The sequence below is a fragment of the Pristiophorus japonicus genome, chromosome 17 (assembly GCF_044704955.1).
Source record: "Pristiophorus japonicus isolate sPriJap1 chromosome 17, sPriJap1.hap1, whole genome shotgun sequence".
Lineage (NCBI taxonomy): Eukaryota > Metazoa > Chordata > Chondrichthyes > Pristiophoridae > Pristiophorus > Pristiophorus japonicus.
In genome coordinates this window covers 28,385,862-28,411,356 of record NC_091993.1, presented here as the reverse complement: position 1 = coordinate 28,411,356, position 25,495 = coordinate 28,385,862, and the positions used below count along the sequence as shown (strand labels likewise).

The window sequence follows — 25,495 nt, the reverse complement described above, 5'->3', positions numbered from 1 at the left end:
ACACTTCAAAAAAAGTACTTCATTGGCTGTAAAGTGCTTCAGGACATCTTGAGGTTGTGAAAGGCGCTATATAAATGCAAGTTCTTACTTTAAGTACTCTGTCCATGCATCCCAGGTTCAATCTCCCAGCCCGTGGTAAGTTACCTGATTCTCAGCTGGAGAAGTAGTAGACGTGTTACGAAGAGCAAAGTCTTCATCTCTCTCGGGAATGAAAATTGGGAATGTGTTGGCCAATGTGTGAAATGGAGGCAGGGTTGGGTAGCATGCAGGACCTGCATGTTTCTGCCCTCTATTACTAATACTTCAATTTGTAGTGCTGCCCAGGGTGAAAGAAAGGAAGATTTGCATTTATAAAGCGCCTTTTCCGACCATCAGATGCCTCAGAGCACTTTACAGCCAATGAAGTACTTTTTTGGAGTGTAGTCACTGTTGTAGATGTTGTACAAACCTTTCTTGTACAGACGCCTTTTCTCCTTCTAGACTTTTATTTCCAAATCTTAGTGAGGGGTAAGAACAGAATTTGGACCAACCCTTTCGAGGCTGGTTGCAGACTCGAAACTGTTCTCATTGAGTGAAGGACCGAGGTCCCGTCGGGCAGGGCAGCCCCGGGGTTGAAAAGAGCAAGAGTGAATCGGGGGTTGGTGAAAAGGTGCTGTCAACCTTGGATTCGGAGAGCTTGCAGAGTGTCGGGAGGATGTGTGAGTGAGGCGAGGAGGGGAACACTTTTCTTAAGGTCCTGAGAAAGAAGGAGTTGGCCGGTCGGTGTGTGTGCAATGGAGGCAGGTTTGGGTAGCACGCAGAAGCGCTTGCACCGTTTACACGGAGAAAGTAATCTGTTTGCTATTAAAGTCTTTTTATTATTACAATAAAAAAAGACGTTTATTTAAGTTTGACAGTAATGGAGAACAGACCGCATCATCTCGGCTCGTATGGAACACAGATTTGCACGGTGCTTGGGAGTGTGGGGGGGTTGCAATTTTTCCTATTATAAAGAAGAAAATTTCTTTCTACTTCTATTTTTACTTTCCATTTTTTAAAGGCGCCAACACTTGCTGGGTTGGATGTAGGATAATCTCCGTGTTCTCACCCATACACCCAATCTTCATTACTGAGCCTGGACAGTAAGAGCATAAGAATTAGGAGCGGGATTCGGCCATTCGGCCCCTTGAGCCTGCTCCGCCATTCGATAAGATCATGGTTGATCTTCGAACTCAACACGCTTTCCTGCCCGATCCCCATACCCCAATAAACGGCAGGCAATTGTTCAACTGTGGAAGGTATCACAGGCGAACGCTTTACTGTCCTCACCCAGCACTCGCTTTCCAACAGGGATAGCGACCAGGAGTGGATACCACACCGGTTTAGAAACATAGAAACATGGAAAATAGGTGCAGGAGCAGGCCATTCGGCCCTTCGAGCTTGCACCACCATTCAATATGATCATGGCTGATCATGCAACTTCAGTACCCCATTCCTGCTTTCTCTCTATACCCCTTGATCCCTTTAGCCGTAAGGACCACATCTAACTCCCTTTTGAATATATCTAACGAACTGGCCTCAACAACTTTCTGTGGTAGAGAATTCCACAGGTTCATAATTCTCTGAGTGAAGAAGTTTCTCCTCATCTCGCTCCTAAATGGCTTACCTCTTATTTAAGGATAAGGTTTAGGTTTGCATCCTCCCTGAGCCAAGGACGTTGCGCCCAATTACACCACCCCCGACAACTGCCCCTGTGCTTTGTACTGTCTTCACAGTGCCAGCCGTGGCCCAGTGGTTAGCACCCTCACCTCTGAGTCAGAAGGTTGTGGGTTCAAGTTCCACTCCAGGGACTTGAGCACAAAAAAAATCTAGGCTGACACTCCCAGTGCAGTGCTGAGGGAGCACCGCACTGTCGGAGGTGCCATCTTCCAGAAATGTTAAACCGAGTTCCTGTCTACTCTCACTATTTTGAAGAAGAGCAGGGGAGTTCTCCCCGGTGTCCTGGAGCCAATATTTATCCCTCAATCAACATCACTAAATACAGATTATCTGATCATTATCACATTGCTGCTTGTGGGAGCATGCTGTGCGCAAATTAGCTGCCGCGTTTCCTACATTACGACAGTGACGATGCTTCAGAAGTACTTCATTGGCTGTAAAGCGCTTTGGGACGTCCTGTGGTTAAGAAAGGTGTTAGATAAATTTAACTCTTTCTATTAGTCTTTACTTTAAGACACAACTTAGTAGTAAAGTTCTTGTTAACAATAAAATTGTACATCCAGTGGCCGTGAAAGGCGCTATATAAATCCAAGTCTTTTTTTTTTGTTTATTTTCTAAACAACTGCAAGGAAAGGATCAGGAAATCAACCTATTTGGATTTATTTTGATTTTGGTTCAACTTGAGGTGCCCAACCCATCAAGCTGGGAGCCAGATCTGAGCCATTGAAATTGATGCATCAAAGTCAACTGTAAATGGTACAGCTTGGCTCTGGCCCAAGAGTTTTTCTTTCTCCCTGTTAATCACTTTCAAGTTCTTGAAGAACAAAGCAGTCCGCCTCTTATCCCGAAATCCCAGCCTGGCTCGCGCGTAACTGGGGGAAAATAACTTGAGACTTAAACATTTGACTTAAAAGAAAGACTTGCATTTATATAGCGCCTTTCACGACCACCGGCCGTCTCAAAGCGCTTTACAGCCAATGACGCATTTTTGGAGTGTGGTCACTTTTGTAATGCGGGTCACGCGGCAGCCAATTTGTGCACACAGCAAGCTCCCACAAACGGCAATGTGATACTGACCGGATTGTGCTATGTTGATTGAGGGGAAAAGATTGGCCAGGACACCGGGGATAACTCCCCTACTCTTCTTCGAAATAGTGCCATGGGATCTTTGACGTCCACCTGAGAGAGCAGACGGGGCCTCGGTTTAACGTCTCGTCTGAAAGACGACAGCTCCGACAGTGCAGCACTCCCTCAGCACTGCACTGGGAGTGTCAGCCAAGGTTTTTTTTGTGCTCAAGTCCTTGGAGTGGGACTTGAACCCACAACCTACTGACTCCGAAGGTGTGAGAGTTAACGCTGGGGACCCAGCTTCATTCCAAAGAAAAATGGTCTCATGTAGTTTGACAGTACTGTAGTATTAATAACTGTTCTACTTTTCTATATATTTAAAAAACAACTCATTACCTATTTCCTTGAATTATTGAATGTTCTGGTTAATTATAGGTCTGAGTTCTATTGTTCTGTTTGAGCAACTAAGTGATTTATTAGTGTAATTATTTTCAATATCTTCCCGCTGTGGTCTAAATAAGTGATTCATGTGGGATGGTTATGCATGCAGTGTCCATGTGATTGTCATTAGGATTAAAGCAGCTGGATGCTTCATTAGAATTGCTAAGACTTGGGTTGCTCTTGGTTTGGACTCAATCTGAACAATTTATGTTAAGGATTTGTCCTTATTTTTGCCTAGACTGTTAGCAACCCAGGTGTCATATTTGACCCTGAAATGAGCTTTCGACCACATATCCGCAGCATAACTAAGACCACCTATTTCCACCTCCGTAACATCGCTCGTCTCCGCCCTTGACACAGCTCATCCACTGCTAAAGCCCTCATCCGTGCCTTTGTTACCTCTAGACTTGATTATTCCAATGCACTCCTGGCTGGCCTCCCACATTCTACCCTACGTAAACTAGAGGTGATCCAAAACTCGGCTGTCCCGTGTCCTAACTCGCGCCATGTCCCTCTCACCCATCACCCCTGTGCTCGCTGACCTACATTGGCTACTACTTAAGCAACGCCTTGATTTCTAAATTCTCATCCTTATTTTGAAAGCCCTCAATGGCCTCGCCCCTCTCTATCTCTGTAATCTCCTCCAGCACCACAACCCCCCCCCCCCCCCCCCCCAGAGATGTCTGCACTCCTCTAATTCTGCTCTCTTGAGCATACCTGATTATAATTGGTCAACCATCAGTGGCGATGCCTTCTGTTGCCTAGGCCCCAAGTTCTGGAACTCCCTGCCTAAACCTCGCCATCTCTCTTTCCTCCTTCAGGATGCTCCTTAAAACCTACCTCTGTGACCTTTTGGTCACCTGCGCTAATTTCTCCTTATGAGGCTTGGTGTCAAACATTTATCTCATAATACTTCTGTGAAGTGCCTTGGGTCGTTTCACTACATTAAAGGTGCTATATAAATACAAGTTGTTGTTTACTATATGTTTTGTTGAAGAGAGCGTTTTATTGGCATCCCTTGCCCGGGCTGCCGTGCTATTTTGGAATGGGAGGTCCATGTAGTTGGACTATCGCATCGTGCATTTGAGGTAATACTGCAGCAACCGTATTGGAAATAAAACATAAAGATGTGTGGGAAAGGGATTTGAGTGATCCAATCCTTTAATTAGGCATTAGTTGGGCCGCATTGAAGGAACTTCCTTCAGTTCTACGTCAGTAATACTGATATCATCCTACCGAAGAACGGTTACAGCACAGAAGGAGGCCATTTGGCCCGTCGAGCCCGTGCCGGCTCTCTGCAAGAGCACCTCAGCCAGTCCCACTCCCCTGCCCTTTCCCCGTAGCCTTGCAATTGTTTTCCTCCAGGCACTTATCCAATTCCCTTTTGAAAGCCACGATTGAGTCTGCCTCCCCCACCCTCTCAGACAGTGCATTCTAGATCCTAACCACTCGCTGCGTAAAAAAGGTTTTCCCTCATGTCGCTTTTGGTTCTCTGCCAATCACCTTAAATCTGTGCCCTCTGGTTCTCAACTCTTCCGTCCAATGGGAACAGTTTCTCTCGATCTAGACCCCTGATTTTGAACACCTCTATGAAATCTCCTCTCAACCTTCTCTGCTCTAAGGAGAACAACCCCAGCTTCTCCAGTCTATCTATGTAACTGAAGTCCCTCATCTCTGGGACCATTCTGGTAAATCTTTTCTGCACCCTCTCTAAGGCCTTCACATCCTTCCGAAAGTGCGGTGCCCAGAATTGGACACAATACTCTAGTTTAGGCCAAACCCGTGTTTTATAAATGTGCTTCATAACTTCCTTGCTTTTGTATTCGATGCCTTGATATATGAAGCCCAGGATCCTGTAAGCTTTTATTTTATCCACATTTTCAACCTGCCCTGCCACCTTCAACGATTTGTGCACATATACCCCCAGGTGTCTCTGTTCCTGCACCCACTTTAGAATCCTGTTCTCCTTTCGGCATGAACTTGATGCTCTCGCCCCTCATTTCATCTCCTTCCCCACCTTCTTGCTCAGACTGAACCTGCATTAAGCAGGAAGTATAGACGTGAGCAGAAAGTTGCAAAGTGATGTTGATAGATTGAGTGAGCAGACCAAAGTGTGGCACGTGTAGTTCAAATGTGGGGAAGTATGAGGTCATCCACTTTGGACCTAAACTGGATGGATCAGAGTATTTTCTAAATGGTAGCAAGCTCGGAATTGTGGAGGAGCCGAGAGATTTCGGGGTTCCAGTAAAGAAGTCACTCAAAGCTCGTGGACAGGTGCAGAAAATAATACCAGTCTCATGGAATGTTATCCTTTATCGCAAGGGGCTGGAGTACAAAGGGATGGAAGCTATACTACAGTTGTATAAAGGTCTTGTTATACCGAATCGGGGGTAACTGCGTTCAGTTCTGGGCCCCGCACCTTAGGAAGGTTATACAGCTGCAGCGTCAAGAATCCGGAACCCTCCGGGCTGAGGCCGTTCCGGAATCCGGGCTTTTCCGGACTTTCAATCGTCTTTCTGACATCACAAATCCGGAAACACCTGAGCCCAGGTTTGGGTATTTCCGGATTCGGAACGTCAGAAAGCGGGGGTGGCGGGCGGGGTGGCCCCCTGCCGAGGAGCTGTTCGGGCCGTCGGCCCCGTCGATGGGGTTGTCGGGCGGGAGAACCCCGCCAAGGAGGTCGACGGGCGGGCCGGCGAGGAGGCCCCGAGGTAAGGGCAGCAGCGGGGCACCGAGGTCGGCAGGGTCAGCGGAACCGGATTCCCGAACATTTTACGGATTCCGGACGACCCTGCCACCGATCGGTTCGGATTCTGGAACATTCCGTATTCCGGAACTCCGGATTTTCGACGCTGCGTCTGTATTGGCCTGGGAGGGGAAGCAGCACAGATTCACCAGAATAATACCGGGGCTAAATTATGAGGACAGGTTGCTTTGACTAGGCTTGTATTCCCTCGAGTATAGAGGATTGATTGAGGTGTCTCAAATGATTAAAGGATGTGATAGGGTGGATAGAGAGAAACTCTCTCCTCTGGTGGGGGGAGACCAGAACAAGGGGGCAGAACCTTAAAATTAGAGCCAGGCCGTTCAGGGGTGATTTCAGGAAGCACTTCTTCACACAAAGGGCAGTGGGAATCTGAAACACTCTCCCTCAAGTAATTGAATGGTGGAACAGGCTCAAGGGTTGAATGGTCTACTCCTGTTGCTAATGTCTACCCCCGTACCTCACCTTCAAAACCAGTAAAACCTTCATCATAGTCGCTCATTAAGTGAAATATATAAGTCATCATCATCATAGGCAGTCCCTCAGAATTGAGGAAGACTTGCTTCCACGCTTGGTATGAGTTCTTAGGTGACTGTACAGTCCAATATGGGAACCACATTCTTTGTCACAGGTGGGACAGATAGTCGGTGAGGGAAGGGGTGGGTGGGACTGGTTTGCCGCACGCTCTTTCCGCTGCCTGCGCTTGCTTTCTGCATGCTCTCGGCGATGAGACTCGAGGTGCTCAGCACCCTCCCGGGATGCACTTCCTCCACTTAGGGCAGTCTTTGGCCAGGGACTCCCAGGTGTCAGTGGGGATGTCGCACTTTATCAGGGAGGCTTTGAGGGTGTCCTTGTAACGTTTCCTCTGCCCGCCTTTGGCTCGTTTGCCGTGGACGAGTTCCGAGTAGAGCGCTTGCTATATAAGTACTATAGTTCAAGAAGGCGGCTCACCACCACCTTCTCAAGGGGCGATTAGGAATGGGCAATAAATGCCTTGCCAGCGACGCCCCCATCCCGTGAACAAAATTTTAAAAGGCCTTGCATTGTAAACACTTTTCTCACTGGCATTTCAATTAAGTGAGAATAGGAATTTCTTTCCTTCCTGTGTCTGCGTAAAGTATGAAAAACAAGCAGCTGTATAATTCTGAATTCTGCTCCGTCAAATTCGGGCAGTGACTGGAGGGAATATTTTGAACTGATTTGCAATAGATGGAGCTGTTTGAAGAGATGAGATGAGAATTAAATAAATATGTATCCGCTTAAAGGTGAATTTTTTTACAGGTCTTAGTGACGGCAAACATTTATGAAACGTTCACTGCTCAGTAGAATATTAGAAACATAGAAAATAGGTGCAGGAGTAGGCCATTCGGCCCTTCGAGCCTGCACCGCCATTCAATATGATCATGGCTGATCACGCAACCTCAGTACCCCACCCTTCTCTCTATACCCCCTGATCCCTTTAGTCGTAAGGGCTACATCTAACTCCCTTTTGAATATGTCCAACGAACTGGATTCCACAACTTTCAGTGGCAGAGACTCCCATAGGTTCACAATTCTCTGGGGACAAGGTCGCTGTTTTTTGCCGTTCACAGAAAAACAAATGGAATTGTGATTGAGATTCTCAAAAACATTGGTGTAAATTGAACTTCTTCAGCCACTGTACACCAGTCATCCTGCTTATGAAGTGTAGTGAGATTTACAAACGAGGTTAACTAGACACTTCACTAGATTTATGGCCCAACACCTGTGATTGGAAAATGCAACTGTATCTGGAGACAAGCAGAGGCTTAATTTAGATTGAAAAATATGCAATGCATCCAATTTGGAGCCAGTCACTCCTGTGCTAATGGTACCGGTGACCAGGAACGAGTAGGGCTGTGCAGTTTACATGGATTGCAATTTAATATGAAGCCTCTGAAGCTCCGTGATGGCGAGAGAGACCCCGATGTATTTTATAAGAATTAGGAGCAGGAGTAAGCTATTCGGCCCATCGAGGCAATTCCGCCATTAAATAAGATCATGGCTGATCTACCTCAACTCCACTTTCCTGCACTGTCCCCATAACCCTTGATTCCCTTAATATCCAAAAATCTATCGATCTCCGCCTTGAATTTACTCAACGACTGAGCATTCACAGCCCTCTGGGGTATGGCATTCCAAAGATTCACCACCCTCTGAGTGAAGAAATTCCTCATCATCTCAGATTTAAATGGTTGACCCCTTATCCTGAGACGGTGACCCCTGGTTCTAGACTCTCCAGCCGGGGGAAACAACCTCCCTGCATCTACCCTGTCAATCCCCCTCAGAATCTTATATGTTTCAAAGAGACCACCTCTCATTCTTCTAAACTCCAGAGAGTATAGGCCCATAGATGGTATAAGAAAATATGGAACAAGAAAAAGATAAAGTGCTATTATGGATTCTATCATAGATTCTGCCCAGTCCTTTTACATCACAATATAAGAAATAAGAGCAGGAGCAGGCCATTCGGCCCCTCGAGCCTGCTCTGCCATTCAATAAGATCATGGCTGATCTGATCTTGGCTTCAACTCCACTTCCTTGCCGGTTCCCCATGACCCTTTACTCCCTTATCGTTCAAAAAATCTGTCTATCTCCACCTTAAATATATTCAATTACCCAGCCTCCACAGCTCTCTGAGGTAGAGAATTCCAAAGTTCACGACCCTCTGAGAGAAGAAATTCTTCCTCATTTCCGTTTTAACTGGGCGACCATTTATTCTGAAAATATGCCCTCTAGTTCTAGATTCCCCCACGAGGGGAAACATCCTCTCTGCATCTACCTTGTCAAGCTCCCTCAGAATGTTATACATTTCAATAAGATCACTTCTCAATCTTCTAAACTCCAATGTGTATAGGCCCAACCTTTCTTCATATGGCAACCCCTTCATCTCAGGAATCAACCTCGTGAACCTTCTCTGAACTGCCTCCAATGCAAGTATATCCCTCCTGAAATAAGGAAACCAAAACTGTACGCAGTACTCCAGGTGTGGCCTCACCAACACCCTGTACAGTTGGAGCAGGACTTCCCTGCTTTTATACTCCACCCCCCTGATTAATTTGCTGAGGAAAGTTTCTACAAAGTAGGTTCCCTCCTTCAAAGGTACATTGAGCAAAACTCAAAACGACATATACAACGGTAATAAATCTGTGTTGATTAACTTGTTTAAAAAGCTGGATGAACATCTGGTTGAGAACACGATTGAAGGCTATAAAGATAATATAGACATTGGTGATTAAATACTGTGGAAGACGATGGTTCCTGAGCTGTGCGAGTGGCAGCTGTTGAATGCGAGTGGTCAGGGTTGAATAATGCAAATGTTGGCTTAACGATCAGGTTAATGGGCTGGATTCTGTTTGGTGGTCGGGGAGAAACTTCGGAACAGGAGGAGGCCTTTCAGCCCCTCGAGCCTGTTCCGCCATTCAATGGGATCATGGCTGATCTGCGACCTAACCTTGCCAGTGGCTCAGTGGGCAGCACTCTCTCTCCTCTGAGTCAGAAGGTTGTTCCTTCTGTTGCCTGAGCCCCAAGCTCTGGAACTCCCTCCCTGAACCTCTCCACCTCTCTATCTTTCTTTCCTCCTTTAAGACGTACTTTAAAACCTACCTCTTTGACCAAGCTTTTGGTCATCTGCTGTAATTTCTTCTTATGTGGCTCAGTGTCAAATTTTTGTCTTATAATGCTCCTGCGAAGCGCCTTGAGACGTTTTACTACGTTAAAGGCGCTATACAAATACAAGTTGTTGTTGTTGTGTTCAGATCCCTTCATGGCCTGCCCCCCGTACCCCGTATCTCTGCAAAACACTGCGGATGCTGGAAATCTGAAATGAAAGCAGGAAATGCTGGAAATACTCAGCGGGTCAGGCAGCGTCTGTGGAGAGGGAAACAGAGTTAACATTTCGGGTTGATGACCTTTCGTCATGAATGCCTAAAACTGGAGAAAGCCAGTGACTGAGAAGCAACAGTACAACACCCTCAGAAAGCAAGCGGCATGAATAGGCCATTCAACCCATTAAGCTCTCCTGCAAATTATGTACAGTCCAGTCCACCCTATGCTAGACTTCCACACAGCCCGTGATAACCAGATTTCTCCCTGCCACACCAAGCAGAGCGGCACATTTGAGCAGGCACATGCCCAGTTGCTTTGGGACAGTTGGTGGACTGAGTATCCAGCGGGGAAAGGATTTCATCCCAAAGCATTTGCAGCGCATGTGATGACCATCTCCAAGCATGACATGGCCTAGAGTGCTGCGTACAGCTTTGGTTTCCTTATTTAAGGAGGGTTAGGAACATAGAAAATAGGTGCAGGAGCAGGCCATTCAGCCCTTCGAGCCTGCACCACCATTCAATATGATCATGGCTGATCATGCAACTTCTGTACCCCGCCCCTGCCTTCTCCCCATAACCCCTGATCCCTTTTGCCGTAAGGGCCACATCCAACTCCCGTTTGAATATATCCAACGAACTGGACTCAACAACTTTCTGTGGTAGAGAATTCTATAGGTTCACAATTCTCTGGCTGAAAAAGTTTCTCCTCATCTCGGTCCTAAATGGCTTACCCCTTATCTTTAGACTGTGACCCCTGGTTCTGGACTTTCCCAACATCGGAAACATTCTTCCTGCATCTAACCTGTCCAATCCCCTCAGAATTTTATATGTTTCTATGAGATCCCCTCTCATTCTTCTAAATTCCAGTGGATATAAGCCCAGTCGATCCAGTCTTTCTTCATATGTCAGTCCTGCCATCCCGGTAATCAGTCTGGTGAACCATCGCTGCACTCCCTCAATAGCAAGAATGTCCTTCCTCAGATTAGGAGACCAAAACTGCACACAATACTCAAGGTGTGGTCTCACCAAGGCCCTGTACAACTGCAGCAAGGCCTCCCTGCTCTTATAATCAAATCCTCTCGCTATGAAGGCCAACATGCCATTTGCTTTCTTTACTGCCTGCTGTACCTGTATGCCTACTTTTAATGACTGATGTGCCATGACACCCAGGTCTCGTTGCACCTCCCCTTTTCCTAATCTGTCACCATTCAGATAATCTGCCTTCCTGTTTTTGCCATCAAAGTGGATAACCTCACACTTTATCCACATTATACTGCATCCTCCTCACAGGCCTCTTAGCATCCTCCTCACAACTGACACTGCCACCCAATGTCATCTGCAAACTTGGAGATATTACATTCAATTCCTTCGTCTAAATCATTAATATATATTGTAAATAGCTGGGGTCCCAGCACTGAACCATGTGGTACCCCACTAGTCACTGCCTGCCATTCTGAAAAGGACCCGATATACTTGCATTGGAGGCAGTTCAGTGAAGGTTCACAAGTTAATTCCTGGGATGAAGGGGTCGTCTTATGAGGAAAGGTTGAGCAGGTTGGGTCAGTACTCATTGGAGTTTAGAAGAATGAGAGGTGATCTTATTGAAACGTATAAGATTCTGAGGGGGCTTGACAGGGTGAGAGTATGGTTCCCCTCGTGGAGGAATCTAGAACTAGGGGGCATAGTTTCAGAATAAGGGGTTGCCCATTTAAGACGGAGATGAGGAAGAATTTCTTCTCTCAGAGGGTCGTGAATCTTTGGAATTCTCTACCCCAGAGAGCTGTGGCGGCTGGGTCATTGAATAAATTCAAGGCTGTGATAGACATATTCTTGAACTACAGGGGAGTCGAGGGTTATGGGGAACAGCCAGGGAAGTGGAGCTGAGTCCATGATCAGATCAGCCATGATATTGAATGGCGGAGCAGGCTCGAGGGGCCGTATGGCCAACTCCTGCTCAAATTTCTTGGTCTTGTGTTAGTTTTCCTCGGATAGAACAGCACAAACTGCTTCCTCAAAGGATCGGCAAGACGGTGAGTCTTCCGACAGGGCAAACATCCTGGACCCATGTGATCTGAAAATACAGTTCAAAGTTTTCAGAGGAAGATTTCCTCTGCTCAATATTTGTAGTAAACTTGTAACATTGGCGATTTCTCCAAAACTGGTGGACTGAGCAAATCTTTTGCCTTGTTCCTCGTTTTGTGTGTGTGTGTCTGTGCATCAAGGTGCATTTTTCCCCCAAGCAAAACATCAACCAAATGCCAATTTAAAACCCATGTTCAGCTTGTCTCAGTGGGTAGAGGTGTGATGGAGCTGGATGGCAATGGAAGGCGATAAATGGGCACCGACCAACAGCTTGCAATTAGACTGTCTTTAGCATCGCAAAATGTTGCAAAGTACATCACGGAAATGAAACTAGACGTCAAGCGAGTGGTGGGGGGGTTTTGGAGGAGCAACCTGGAGAGGTGACTGAAGGCATGATCAAAGGAGGAGGTTTGAAGGTGGCTTTTAAAGGAAGGGAAAGTGGTAATGAGGAGAAGGGGTTGAGATCGAGTGACCAGAAGGCGGAGTAAACGCTGAAGAATGTTTGAACCGTTGTGTGCACTGGAGCAAAGCAGCATCTGTAGTCAGAACATTGTGCCACCAAGAAAATGGCTGTACTGCGTGGTGCTATCGCTGGTGTATAGATTCGATGTCACAGGCAGATTGATTACAGAAGTGGATTGCGGTGTGCTTTTAGTGGTGAGATGAATATAATAGGTGGCCACACTCTAACCAGCAAACACTCAGCGGATTAAGTAAAATCCTTTGTGGATAGGAATCACACGAGATACAAGATGTGGTTGCCTGTGGTGTTCATCTTGAAACCTCGTCTCTCTCTGCCAGCATTTCAAAATTATTAATTTGGGGTTTTGTGTGCGGGAAGTGTATTCGCCTCCAGCTCCTGACGCTCCGCGTTGCGGAATTGGAGCTGAGGGTAGATTCACTCTGGAGCACCCACGATGCTGAGAATGACGTGAGTAGCACGTATAGCGAGTTGGTCTTGCCGCAGGTGAAGGGTCCACAGCCAGCTAGGGAATGGAAGACCAGCAGGAAGAGCAGTGCAGGGGTCCCCTGCGGTCATCCCCCTGCAAAACAGACACACCGCTTTGAGTACTGTTGAGGGGGATGACTCATCAGAGGAGGGCAGCAGCAGCCAAGTTCATGGCACCGTGGCTGACTCTGCTGCACAGGAGGGCAGGAAAAAGAGTGGGAGAGCGATAGTGATAGGGGATTCAATTGTAAGGGGAATAGATAGGCGTTTCTGCAGCCGCAACCGAGACTCCAGGATGGTATGTTGCCTCCCTGGTGCAAGGGTCAAGAATGTCTCGGAGCGGGTGCAGGACATTCTGAAAAGGGAGGGTGAACAGCCAGTTGTCGTGGTACCAACGATATAGGTAAAAAAAAGGGATGAGGTCCTACGAGATGAATTTAAGGAGCTAGGAGCTAAATTAAAACGTAGGACCTCAAAAGTAGTAATCTCGGGATTGCTACCAGTGCCACGTGCTAGTCAGAGTAGGAATCGCAGGATAGCTCAGATGAATACGTGGCTTGAGCAGTGGTGCAGCAGGGAGGGATTCACATTCCTGGGATATTGGAACCGGTTCTGGGGAGGTGGGACCAGTACAAACCGGACGGTCTGCACCTGGGCAGGACCGGAACCAATGTCCGAGGGGGAGTGTTTGCTAGTGTTGTTGGGGAGGAGTAAAACTAATATGGCAGGGGGATGGGAACCAGTGCAGGGAGATAGAGGGAGACAAAATGGAGACAGAAGTAAAAGACAGAAAGGAGATGAGTAAAAGTGGAGGGCAGAGAAACCCAAGGCAAAAAACAAAAAGGGCCATTGTACAGCAAAATTTTAAAGGGTCAAAGTGTAATAAAAAGGCAAGCATGAAAGCTCGGTGCCTCAATGCGAGGAGTATTCGGAATCCAGGAGAGGGCTCTGAGCTAGTTAGAGTGGGGAAGAGCTCAGATGAACAGGACCCCAAGAAAGAATGCAAAAGGCAGGAGGCAACAGAGCAGAGTAGCACTGGGGAAAGTGTAAACCACAAGGTGATAGGAAGGGACAATATGTATGAATATAAAGGGGCCGCAGGAGGGGTCAAAACTAAAAATCATGATTTAAAAACTAGTATTAAAACCTAACCGCACGCAGCATTCGAAATAAAGTAAATGAGTTGACGGCACAAATCATTACAAATGGGTATGATTTGGTGGCCATTACAGAAACGTGGTTGCAGGGTAGCCAAGACTGGGAATTAAACATACAGGGGTATCTGACAATTCGGAAAGATAGACAAGAAGGGAAAGGAGGTGGAGTAGCTCTGTTAATAAAGGATGATATCAGGGCAGTTGTGAGAGACGATATTGGCTCTAATGAACAAAATATTGAATCATTGTGGGTGGAGATTAGAGATAGTAAGGGGAAAAAGTCACTGGTGGGCGTAGTTTATAGGCCCCCAAATAATAACTTCACGGTGGGGCGGACAATAATCAAGGGAATAATGGAGGCATGTGAAAAAGGAACAGCAGTAATCATGGGGGATTTTAATCTACATATCGATTGGTCAAATCAAATCGCACGGGGTAGCCTTGAGGAGGAATTCATAGAATGCATACGGGATTGTTTCTTAGAACACTATGTTGCAGAACCTACAAGGGAGCAAGCTATCTTAGATCTGGTTCTGTGTAATGAGACAGGAATAATAAACGATCTCCTTGTAAAAGATCCTCTCGGAATGAGTGATCACAGTATGGTTGAATTTGTAATACAGATTGAGGGTGAGGAAGTTGTGTCTCAAACGAGTGTACTATGCTTAAACAAAGGGGACTAAGTGGGATGAGGGCAGAGTTGGCTAAAGTAGACTGGAAACACAGACTAAATGGTGGCACAATTGAGGAACAGTAGAGGACTTTTAAGGAGCTCTTTCATGGTGCTCAACAAAAATATATTCCAGTGAAAAAGAAGGGCAGTAAGAGAAGGGATAACCAGCCGTGGATAACCAAGGAAATAAAGGAGAGTATCAAACTAAAAATCATTGCATATAAGGTGGCCAAGGTTAGTGGGAAACTAGAAGACTTGGAAAATTTTAAATGACAGCAAAGAATGACTAAGAAAACAATAAAGAAAGGAAAGATAGATTACAAAAGTAAACTTGCGCAAAACATAAAAACAGATAGTAAAAGCTTTTACCGATTATATAAAATGGAAAAGAGTGACTAAAGTAAATGTTGGTCCCTTAGAAGATGAGAAGGGGGATTTAATAATGGGAAATGTGGAAATGGCTGAGACCGTAAACAATTATTTTGCTTCGGTCTTCACAGTGGAAGACACAAAAACCATGCCAAAAATTGCTGGTCACGGGAATGTGGGAAGGGAGGACCTTGAGATAATCACTATCACTATTGGGGTAGTGCTGGACAGGCGAATGGGACTCAAGGTAGGCAAGTCCCCTGGTCCTGATGAAGTGCATCCCAGGGTATTAAAAGAGATGGCAGAAGTTATAGCAGATGCATTCATTATAATCTACCAAAATTCTCTGGACTCTGGGGAGGTACCAGCGGATTGGAAAGCAGCTAATGTAACGTCTCTGTTTTAAAAAAGGGGGTAGACAAAAGGCATGTAACTATAGGCCGGTTAGTTTAACATCTGTAGTGGGGAAAATGCTTGAAGCTATCATTAAGGAAGAAATAGCGGGACATCTAGATAGGAATAGTGCAATCAAGCAGACGCAACATAGATTCATGAAGGGGAAATCATGTTTAACTAATTTACTGGAATTCTTTGAGGATATAACGAGCATGGTGGATAGAGGTGTACCGATGGATGTGGTGTATTTAGATTTCCAAAAGGCATTCGATAAGGTGCCACACAAAAGGTTACTGCAGAAGATAAAGGTACGCGGAGTCAGAGGAAATGTATTAGCATGGATCGAGAATTGGCTGGCTAACAGAAAGCAGAGAGTCGGGATAAATGGGTCCTTTTCGGGTTGGAAATCGGTGGTTAGTGGTGTGCCACAGGGATCGGTGCTGGGACCACAACTGTTTACAATATACATAGATGACCTGGAAGAGGGGACAGAGTGTAGTGTAACAAAATTTGCAGATGACACTAAGATTAGTGGGAAAGCGGGTTGTGTAGAGGACACAGAGAGGCTGCAAAGAGATTTAGATAGGTTAAGCGAATGGGCTGAGATTTGGCAGATGGAATACAATGTTGGAAAATGTGAGGTCATCCACCTTGGGGAAAAAAAGCAGTAAAAGGGAATATTATTTGAATGGGAAGAAATTACAACATGCTGCGGTGCAGAGGGACCTGGGGGTCCTTGTGCATAAATCCCAAAAAGTTAGTTTGCAGGTGCAGCAGGTAATCAGGAAGGCAAATGGAATGTTGGCCTTCATTGCGAGAGGGATGGAGTACAAAAGCAGGGAGGTCCTGCTGCAACTGTACAGGGTATTGGTGAGGCCGCACCTGGAGTACTGCGTGCAGTTTTGGTCACCTTACTTAAGGAAGGATATACTAGCTTTGGAGGGGGTACAGAGACAATTCACTCGGCTGATTCCAGAAATGAGGGGGTTACCTTATGATGATAGATTGAGTAGACTGGGTCTTTACTCGTTGGAGTTCAGAAGGATGAGGAGTGATCTTATAGAAACATTTAAAATAATGAAAGGGATAGACAAGATAGAGGCAGAGAGGTTGTTTCCACTGGTCGGGGAGACTAGAACTAGGGGGCACAGCCTCAAAATACGGGGGAGCCAATTTAAAACCCGAGTTGAGAAGGAATTTCTTCTCCCAGAGGGTTGTGAATCTGTGGAATTCTCTGCCCAAGGAAGCAGTTGAGGCTAGCTCATTGAATGTATTCAAATCACAGATAGATAGATTTTTAACCAATAAGGGAATTAAGGGTTTTGGGGAGCGGGCGGGTAAGTGGAGCTAAGTCCACGGCCAGATTAGCCATGATCATGTTGAATGGCGGAGCAGGCTCGAGGGGCTAGATGGCCTACTCCTGTTCCTAATTCTTATGTTCTTATGTTCTTATTTTATGTTATGAGCGATGTTGATTAATTGCAATAAAATGATTTGATTCCAACTTTTAAGAATAGTCTAAAAAATAGGACGGAGGGTATGGGGATGAGTGCAGAGCAAGGCTGTACTGTGGCACAGTTGGTACATTTGCTGACTAATCGGGCAGTGCCCTGCCAACATTCGCTGTCATAGAATCTTACAGCACAGGAGGAGACTATTCGGCCCATCGTGCACATGTCGGCTCTTTGAAAGAGCGATCCAATCAGTCCCACTGCCTCCGCTCTTTCCCCACAGCCCTGCCAATTTTCCCTCTTCAAATATTTATCCAATTCCCATTTGAAAGTTACTATTGAATCTGCTCCTACCGCCCTTTCAGGCAGCGTGTTCCCGATCACAACAACTCGCTGAGTAAGTGTTTTTTTTCCCTTCGTGTCCCCTCTGGTTATTTGCCAATGACCTTAAATCTGTGAGCTCTGGTTACTGAGCCTGCTGCCACTGGAAACAATATGTCCTTATTTACTCGATCAAAACTCTTCATGATTTTAAACGTCTCTATCAAATCTTCCCATAAACTTTAAACTGTCAAGATTCAATGAAGAGTGTTCACTTAGAACAACAACTTGCATTTGTAGAGCGCCTTTAATGTAGTCAACTGTCCCATGGTGCTTCACAGGAGCGTTATCAAACAAAGTTTGACATCGAGCCACATAAGGAGAGATTAGGACAGGTGGTCAAAGAGGTAGGTTTTAAGGAGTGTCTTGAAGGAGGAGAGAGAGATAGGGCCCAAGTTTCGAGCTGGGCCTAGAATGGCGCAGTCCCGACCTGGACGCCCGTTTTTCGCGCCACAAAGTGCGCCTAAATAAAACTTCCAGAATCTCCAGCTCCCTGCAGGTCGTTTGCAGCTCGGCGCAGCGCAACACGAGCAGTAGGAGGCGGAGCCAGGACCCTGCGCTGAAAACAGTGCCGGGACCTCTGCACATGCGCGCTGCAGTGGGCGCGCATGTGCAGTAGCTCCAGGCGCCCAAAACTGTGTGGGAGGGGCCGAAGCGCGCAGCCCCTAGCCCTGGCCGAATGGCCTCACTGGGGCTGCATGCATAAGGTTCCTCCCACGGCCAGCTCCTGCTTCCTCCCGACCCGACTCGACTCCCGCTTCCCGCACCCCGCCTCCGGACCGGACCCGACACCGACCCGATTCCTGCTTCCCCGGACCCGACCCGACCCAACCTCCCGGACTCGACCCGAACCGACTCCCGCTCTCTCCCCACCCCCCCGCCTCCCGCCTCCGGACTGGACCCATCACTGACAGCGACACCGACCCGACCTCCCCTTCCCCCTTCTCCTCCTCTCCCCCTTCCCCCTTCTCCTCCTCACCCCTTCCCCCCTTTCCCCTTCTCCTCACCCCCTCCCCCTTCCCTCTTCTCCTCCTCCCCCCCTTCCCCCTTCTCCTCCCCCCTCCCCCTTCTCCTCCTCCCCCTCTCCCCCTTCTCCTCCCCCCCTTCTCCTCCTCCTCCCCCCTCCCCCTTCTCCTCCTCCTCCCCCCTCCCCCTTCTCCCCCTCCCCCCCTCCTCCCCTCCTCCCCCCTCCCCTTCTCCTCCTCCCCCCTCCCCCTTCTCCTCCTCCCCCCTCCCCCTTCTCCTCCTCCCCCCTCCCCCTTCTCCTCCTCCCCCCTCCCCCTTCTCCTCCTCCCCCCCTCCCCCTTCTCCCATTCTCCCCCCTCCCCCTTCTCCCATTCTCCCCCCTCGCTGTCAGAAACACAGACACTGACAGACAGAGAGATAGAGACACTGACAGACACACACTGGGGGGGGGGGGAGGGGGCATCCCAGCACGCTGTTGGAAGGCTCCCGGTGCTGCAGTCAGTAAGTAGAAAATGTTTTATTTATTGATTTAAAAAAAAATTATTTCTTATTAATTTTTTTTGTTTGATTTATTGGTTGGTTTATTGATGTTTTTATAATTTATTATTGATGGCTCTTTATTTATAAAACTGAAGTGTTTAATGTTTGTAAACTTCCCTTTAAACCCACCCCCCCCCCCATTCCCTACGCCTGATTTGTAACCTATGCCTGATTTTCTAAAGTGTAGACAAGGTTTTTTCGAGCGTACAAAATTCTTCACTTACTCCATTCTAAGTTAGTTTGGAGTAAGTTTTCACTGCCGAAACTTTGAAAACAGGTGTAAGTGGCCGGACACGCCCCCTTTTGAAAAAAAAATTCTGTTCCAAAGTGAAACTGTTCTAACTGACTAGAACTGGAGCAAACTAAATGGCAAGAATTCCGATTCCTAAGATACTCCGTTCTACACCAGTTGCTCCTAAAAATCAGGAGCAAATCATGGCGAAACTTGGGGCCATAGAGAGGAGAAGAGGTTTAGGGAGGGAGCTCCAGAGCTTGGGGCCTAGGCAACAGAAAGCACGGCCACCAATGATGGAGCGATTATAATCAGGGATGCACAAACTGCTTCCTCAAGATGGTGAATATTCCGACAATGCAAACATCCTGGACCCATGTGTTCTGAAAATACGGTTCAAAAGTTTTCAGAGGATTTCCTCTGCTCAATATTTGTAGTGAACTTGTAAACGCGTTTATAAAGAAAACATTGGCAATTTCTCCAAAACTGGTGGACTGAGCAAATCTTATGCCTTGTTCCTCATTAGAGGAGCGCAGACATTTCGGGGGGAGGGGGGGGGCGGGGCGGGGGTTGTGGGGCTGGAGGAGATTGCAGAGATAGGGAGGGGCGAGCCCATGGAGGGATTTGAAAACAGGGATGAGAATTTTGAAATACGAGGTGTTGCTTAACCGGGAGCCAATGTCAGTCAGCGAGCACAGGGTTGATGTCAGCACTATTAAAGCCTTGGTTGGAGGCACGTTTGGAACTGGGCAAATGGAATTTCTTCTCTCAGAGGATCGTAAATCTTTGGAATTCTCTGCCCCGGAGAGCTGTGGAGGCTGGGTCATTGAATATATTTAAGGTGGAGGTCGACAGATTTTTGAACGCTAAGGAACTAAAGGGTTATGGGGAACAGGCGGGGAATTGGAGCTGAGCCCAAGATCAGATGATCTTATTGAATGGTGGAGCAGACTCGAGGGGCCAAATTGGCCTACTCCTGCTCCTATTTCTTATGTTCCAATGAGTTCTTGGCCCTTCCCTCGCCTTCCTCCCCTGGCAAGCTAGAGTGCCTCTTGGTTTTGTAGCATCCACCCAGCTGTCCAGTTTGGATCTGCGGAGACAGAAACCTGAATGACGGACGGGCCTGGGATTTGACCTCTTGATGCGGAATGGAACGCGAGCACTTTGACTATTTGGGGACCTCCCCACGGCCCTCTCTCCCTGTCCTTCAAACCATCCCGCAGACCCAGGCCCAACAACATTTAAATATAGAGGGGCAGGGGCGGAATGCCGATGAGCGAAGCAGTCTTCAGTTGTGGCCCTGACCGTTGATTGCTGTCTGTCAATGTAGAAATAGTTGGAAATATTCCGCCCTGTAATTCAATGAAGCTTCAGTGAAACTTGCAGCAAAATCTAGATTTATTTTTTTTCTCTTTAATTTCCTCCACTCCTGAAATTGATATTAGGGTCCAGTTGACCTTCGATGCCTCAGCCAATCTGCCGTTATTTAAAAAAAAATGCATTCATGGGCTGTGGACGTCGCTGGCAAGGCCGGCATTTATTGCCCATCCCTAATCGCCCTCGAGAAGCTGGTGGTGAGCCGCCATCTTGAATACAACTGAGTGTCTCGCTGGACCATTTCAGAGAGCAGTTACGAGTCAGCCACATTGCTGTGGGTCTGGAGTCACATATAGGCCAGACTGGATAAGGATGGCAGATTTCCTTCCCTAAAGGACATTAATGAACGAGATAGGGTTTTACGACAATCCGGTAGTTCCATGCTCACCATTACTGACACCAGCTTTTTAATTCCAGATTTATTTAATTAACTGAATTTAAATTCCCCAGCATATATGAGTCTGGACAGTGATTGTCTGCAGGCTATTCTCCTGTGTGGGCCATCACAGCTGAGACCCAATAGTTGAACCGAAGCTCGGTAATATGTTTCAGATTGACACAAACTCCAGAATCGGAGGAATCGGGCTCGAGCTTAGCAATGTAGGAACAGGAGGAGGCCATTCAGCTTGTTCTGCGATTCAACCAGATCATGGCTGATCTGCAACTTAACTCCATCTACCTGCCTTCATTCCTGAACCCTTCATACCCTCGCCTAACATAAATCTTTTATCAATCTCAATTTTGCGATTTTCAACTGACCCCCAAGCTTTCCGGGGGCAGGGCGCTTCAGATTTCCACCACCCTTTGTGTGAAGAGGTAGGAAAAGCTTTGAAAACACATTTCGGTTCAGTTACTTGACACGGAGCACGGTGAATGGACAGTTTGGGAGACTGTGGAGAAGGCTAGTGCGGGAACACTTTTTAGTTTTGTTGTAGTCTAACCCTGACAAGTATTGTGTTGAAATTGGCCAAATAATCGTAACTTTTTCCTAACCCTTGTCACAGGGTTCTGCAGCCTTCCTGTAGAAAATTGAATGGCTTGCAATTGCTGCTTCCCTCTTGATGTAATCACAAGATAATTACAGACGAGTAATTACACAGGATATACGGCACAGAAACAGGCCAATCGGCCCAACCAGTCCATGCCGGCGTTTATGCTCCACTCGAGCCTCCTCCCGTCTTTCCTCATCTAACACCATCAGCATAACCCTCTAGTCCCCTCTCCCTCATATGCTTACCTGGCCTCACCTTAAATGCATCAATACTATTCGCCTCAACCACTCCCTGTGGCAGCGAGTTCTACATTCTCACCACTCTCTGGGTAAAGAATTTTCTCTTGAATTCCCTATTGGATTTCTTGGTGACTATCTTATATTGATGGTCTGTAGTTATGCTCTTCTCCACAAGTGGAAACATTCTCTCTGTATCCACTCGATCAATATCTTTCATCATTTTAAAGATCTCTATTAGGTCACCCCTCAGCCTTCTTTCAAGAGAAAAGACATCCAGCCTGTTCATCCTTTCCTGATAATGTATACCCTCGCATTTCTGGTATCATCCTTGTAAATCTTCTCTGCACCCTCTCCAGCGTCTTTTTATAATATGGCGACCAGAATTGTATGCAGTGCTCTTAAGTGTGATCTAACCAAGGTTCGATACAGGTTTAGCACAACTCCCCTACACTCATCAGCATAACCCTCTATTCCCATGTCCCTCATATGCTTGTCTAGCCTACCCTTAAATGCATCGATACTATTCGCCAGAAGGGCAGTTGGCCCATCTTTGGTTCATCCAGAGACCCTAAGGTATTGCTACAGCCAGTGGGTATCTCGGGAGTGAGTGCTTGATGGGGCAGTGCAGAGAAAGCTTTGCTTTGCATCTCAATATCTGCTGTAGCCGAGGTAATAGAACATGCTGAAAACACTCAGCAGGTCAGGCAGCATCTGTGGAGAGAGAAACCGAGTCAACGTTTCAGGTCGATGACCTTTCGTCAGCAAGTCTTCATTTTCCGTTTGCGTGCAGGCTTCTGGGAATCCGATATTGCTTAGTAATAAACCGAGCTCCTTTAGCCTCTCTCATAGCTGAATGTGTCATTTGCAGAGCATCAGTAATTACGGTGTAAACACTTTAGACTCATAAATCAACTGGTTCTTTGAGGTTGATCCTTCTTGCTCTCTGGGAAGAAAATCATTTGAAAAATATATTTAGTTTGAAGTTCTGTTGAATATGTACAATTTTTTTTCGATTATATATTTTTGGCTTTTGATGTGTCTTGAGGAATTGAATCTTGGGGAGAAAAAAATCATAGGCATGTGCATTGTAGAGAGGGGGACTGAGGGAGGGAGGGATAAAGTTCCATAGTTTAAAGGCTCCGAGAAGGAATGAGTTGGCGTAGAAGAATGTGCCGTGAGTCATGATAGCCTCAAAGAGTTCTGCAGCAGGGTAAGGACAGGCTGGAGGATCGATGTGGTCTGGATGGTTAAGATATCGTTAGATAAACACACACAGGCATGTACGGAATCTGCTTTCAAGTGTCTTCCACACCACAGTTTGGGATCTCCTCCAAGGGGATGAGTCTGGATACCACGCACCCCCCCCCCAACCCCCCGCCCACCGCCTCTAAGATTCGGCGTCCAAGAGTGTTCCTTTCCTCAACCTGGAAGTGAAAGACAGAATCCAGGAAATGAACCATTCCACCTGATGTCATCCCCTTCCTGTCTCTGCAACCTTCTCCATCCCTACACCCTCCCTATCTCTGTAACCCCCTCGACCCCTACAACCCTCCCTTTCTCTATAACCTCCTCCATCCCTACGACCCTCCCTATCTCTGTAACCTCCTCCAGTCCCTACACCCCTCCCTATCTCTGTAACCTCCTCCAGCCCTACAACCCTCCAAAATCTCCGCACTCCCCCAATTCTGGCATCTTGCCTATCCCCGATTTCCATCGCTCCACCATTGGCGGCAGTGCCTTCAGCTGCCCGGGCCCTAAACTCTGGAATTCCCTCCCTCAACCTCTCCTCCTCTCTCTCCTTTTAAAATGGTCCTTAAAACCTACCTCTTGGACCAAGCTTTTGGTCACCTGCCCTAATATCTCCTTATGTGGCTTGATGCCAAATTCTATTAGAATAAAAAGAAGGTTACTATTGTGGATGGTAAAAGTGGCAAGACACTGTGGGAGGAAGATTTAGTATACAGGAAAAACTGTCCCAAACCATCCTCTGTCAACACTGTACCCGATCAATGTTTCTTTTCTGGGGTGAACTTCCAACACAAACCAATGTTTCTACGACAGAATGTTTTACTATGTTAAAGCTGCTGTATTAAGTAGTTGTTATGGGGATCCATATCCAGGGCTTCATGGGAAATCTTCACCCCAGCTCCTACTCTACAAATCATTCTCCCCAGGTTGTCAAAACTGTGGCTTTCCTCATCTTGCCCAAGATTCTCTTCCACCCACAAACTACAGGATTTTAAAACCCAAGCTTAGCTTCACTTAACCACTAGTCCTTGGGTAATCTTCTCTCTCCTGCATGAAAGATGAGCGGGGTGGGGTGGGAGAAATGACTGGACATTACCAGTGGCCTGAATGGAAGAAAAGGAGATGCCACATCAGAATAATTTGTTTTAAAAACATCCCAGATCTGTGGGAAATCCAAAGAGAAAAACTAGAAAGCTTCAGCGTCTTCAGCGTCAGTAGGAAAGTGTGCTCACGTGGAATTGGCCAAGGAACACTCCCATTCTGAAATTGAACTGACACGGTTCGGGAATTAGGGTGGGAATCCAATAATATTGTATCCCTGTGGATTGTTTTTGAATCTAGCCCAATCAAAGCAATGTCTGCACAGGAGGCGGCCATTTGGCCCATTGTGCTGGTACCTGTGCCAGTGTTGTCTCCACATCGCAGCTCTCTCTGCTCTAATCCTATTTCTCTGCTCTTTTTCCCCGTACCCTATAAGATAATGAGGTGGCTCGACAAGGTGGATGCAGAGAGGATATTTCCACTCATAGGAGAAACTAAAACTAGGGGACACGATCTTATAATAAGGGGCCGCCCATTTTAAACTGAGATGAGGAACAATTTCTTCTCTGTAAATCTATGGAATTCTCTGCCCCAGAGAGCTGTGGAGGCTGGGTCATTGAAAATATTTAAGGCAAAGACAGATTTTTCAGCGATTACGGAGTAAAGGGTTATGGGGAGCGGGTGGGGAAATGGAGCTGAGTCCATGATCAGATCAGCCATGATCTTATTGAATGGCGGAGCAGGCACGAGGGGCCAAATGGCCGACTCCTCTCCTATTTCTTATGCTCTTATCTCTTTTTTATATAAAGTGTTCAAATGGCATGTTGGTCTTCATAGCGAGAGGATTTGAATGTAGAAGCAGGAAGATCTTACTGCAGTTGTACAGGGCCTTGGTGGGACCACACCTTGAGTATTGTGTGCAGTTTTGGTCTCCTAATCTGAGGAAGGACATTCTTGCTATTGAGAGAATGCAGCGAAGGTTCACCAGACTGATTCCCGGGATGGCAGGACTGACATATGAAGAAAGACTGGATCGACTAGGCTTATATTTACTGGAATTTAGAAGAATGAGAGAGGATCTCATAGAAACATAAAATTCCGACGGGATTGGACAGGTTAGATGCAGGAAGAATGTTCCCGATGTTGGGGAAGTCCAGAACCAGGGGTCACAGTCTAAGGATAAGGGGTAAGCCATTTAGGACTAAGATGAGGAGAAACTTCTTCACTCAGAGAATTGTGAACCTGCGGAATACTCTGCCACAGAAAGTCGTTGAAGCCAGTTCGTTAGATATATTTAAAATGGAGTTAGATGTGGCCCTTGCGGCTAAAGGGATCAAGAGGTATGGAGAGAAAGCAGGAATGGGGTACTGAAGTTGAATGATCAGCCATGATCATATTGAATGGTGGTGCAGGCTCAAAGGGCCGAATGGCCTACTCCTGCACCTATTTTCTATGTTTTTACTTCTCGTCTCATGTTGGGATTGACCTGGCTTCGGAACCACTTGTGGTAAAGTGGGGGTGTCCAAACAGCAGCCCACGGACCTAATGCCACACCTGAGGCCTGATATTTCAGCCCCCTGACCCCA

At 46.8% G+C, this 25,495-nt stretch overlaps 2 protein-coding genes across 4 annotated transcripts in view; both read left to right on the top strand.

Annotated features, from left to right (window-relative positions):
- smad3b (SMAD family member 3b) overlaps positions 1-25,495 on the top strand; it is a 152,242-nt gene that overhangs the window by 49,776 nt on the left and 76,971 nt on the right. The gene's annotated exons all lie outside the window — the stretch shown is intronic.
- Positions 13,945-25,495, top strand: part of c17h15orf61 (chromosome 17 C15orf61 homolog) — a 333,965-nt gene continuing 322,414 nt past the window's right edge. Inside the window, exon 1 of the mRNA XM_070858538.1 lies at positions 13,945-13,953. The gene's annotated coding sequence lies outside the window, so the exon portion shown is untranslated. The remainder of the gene's footprint in view (positions 13,954-25,495) is intronic.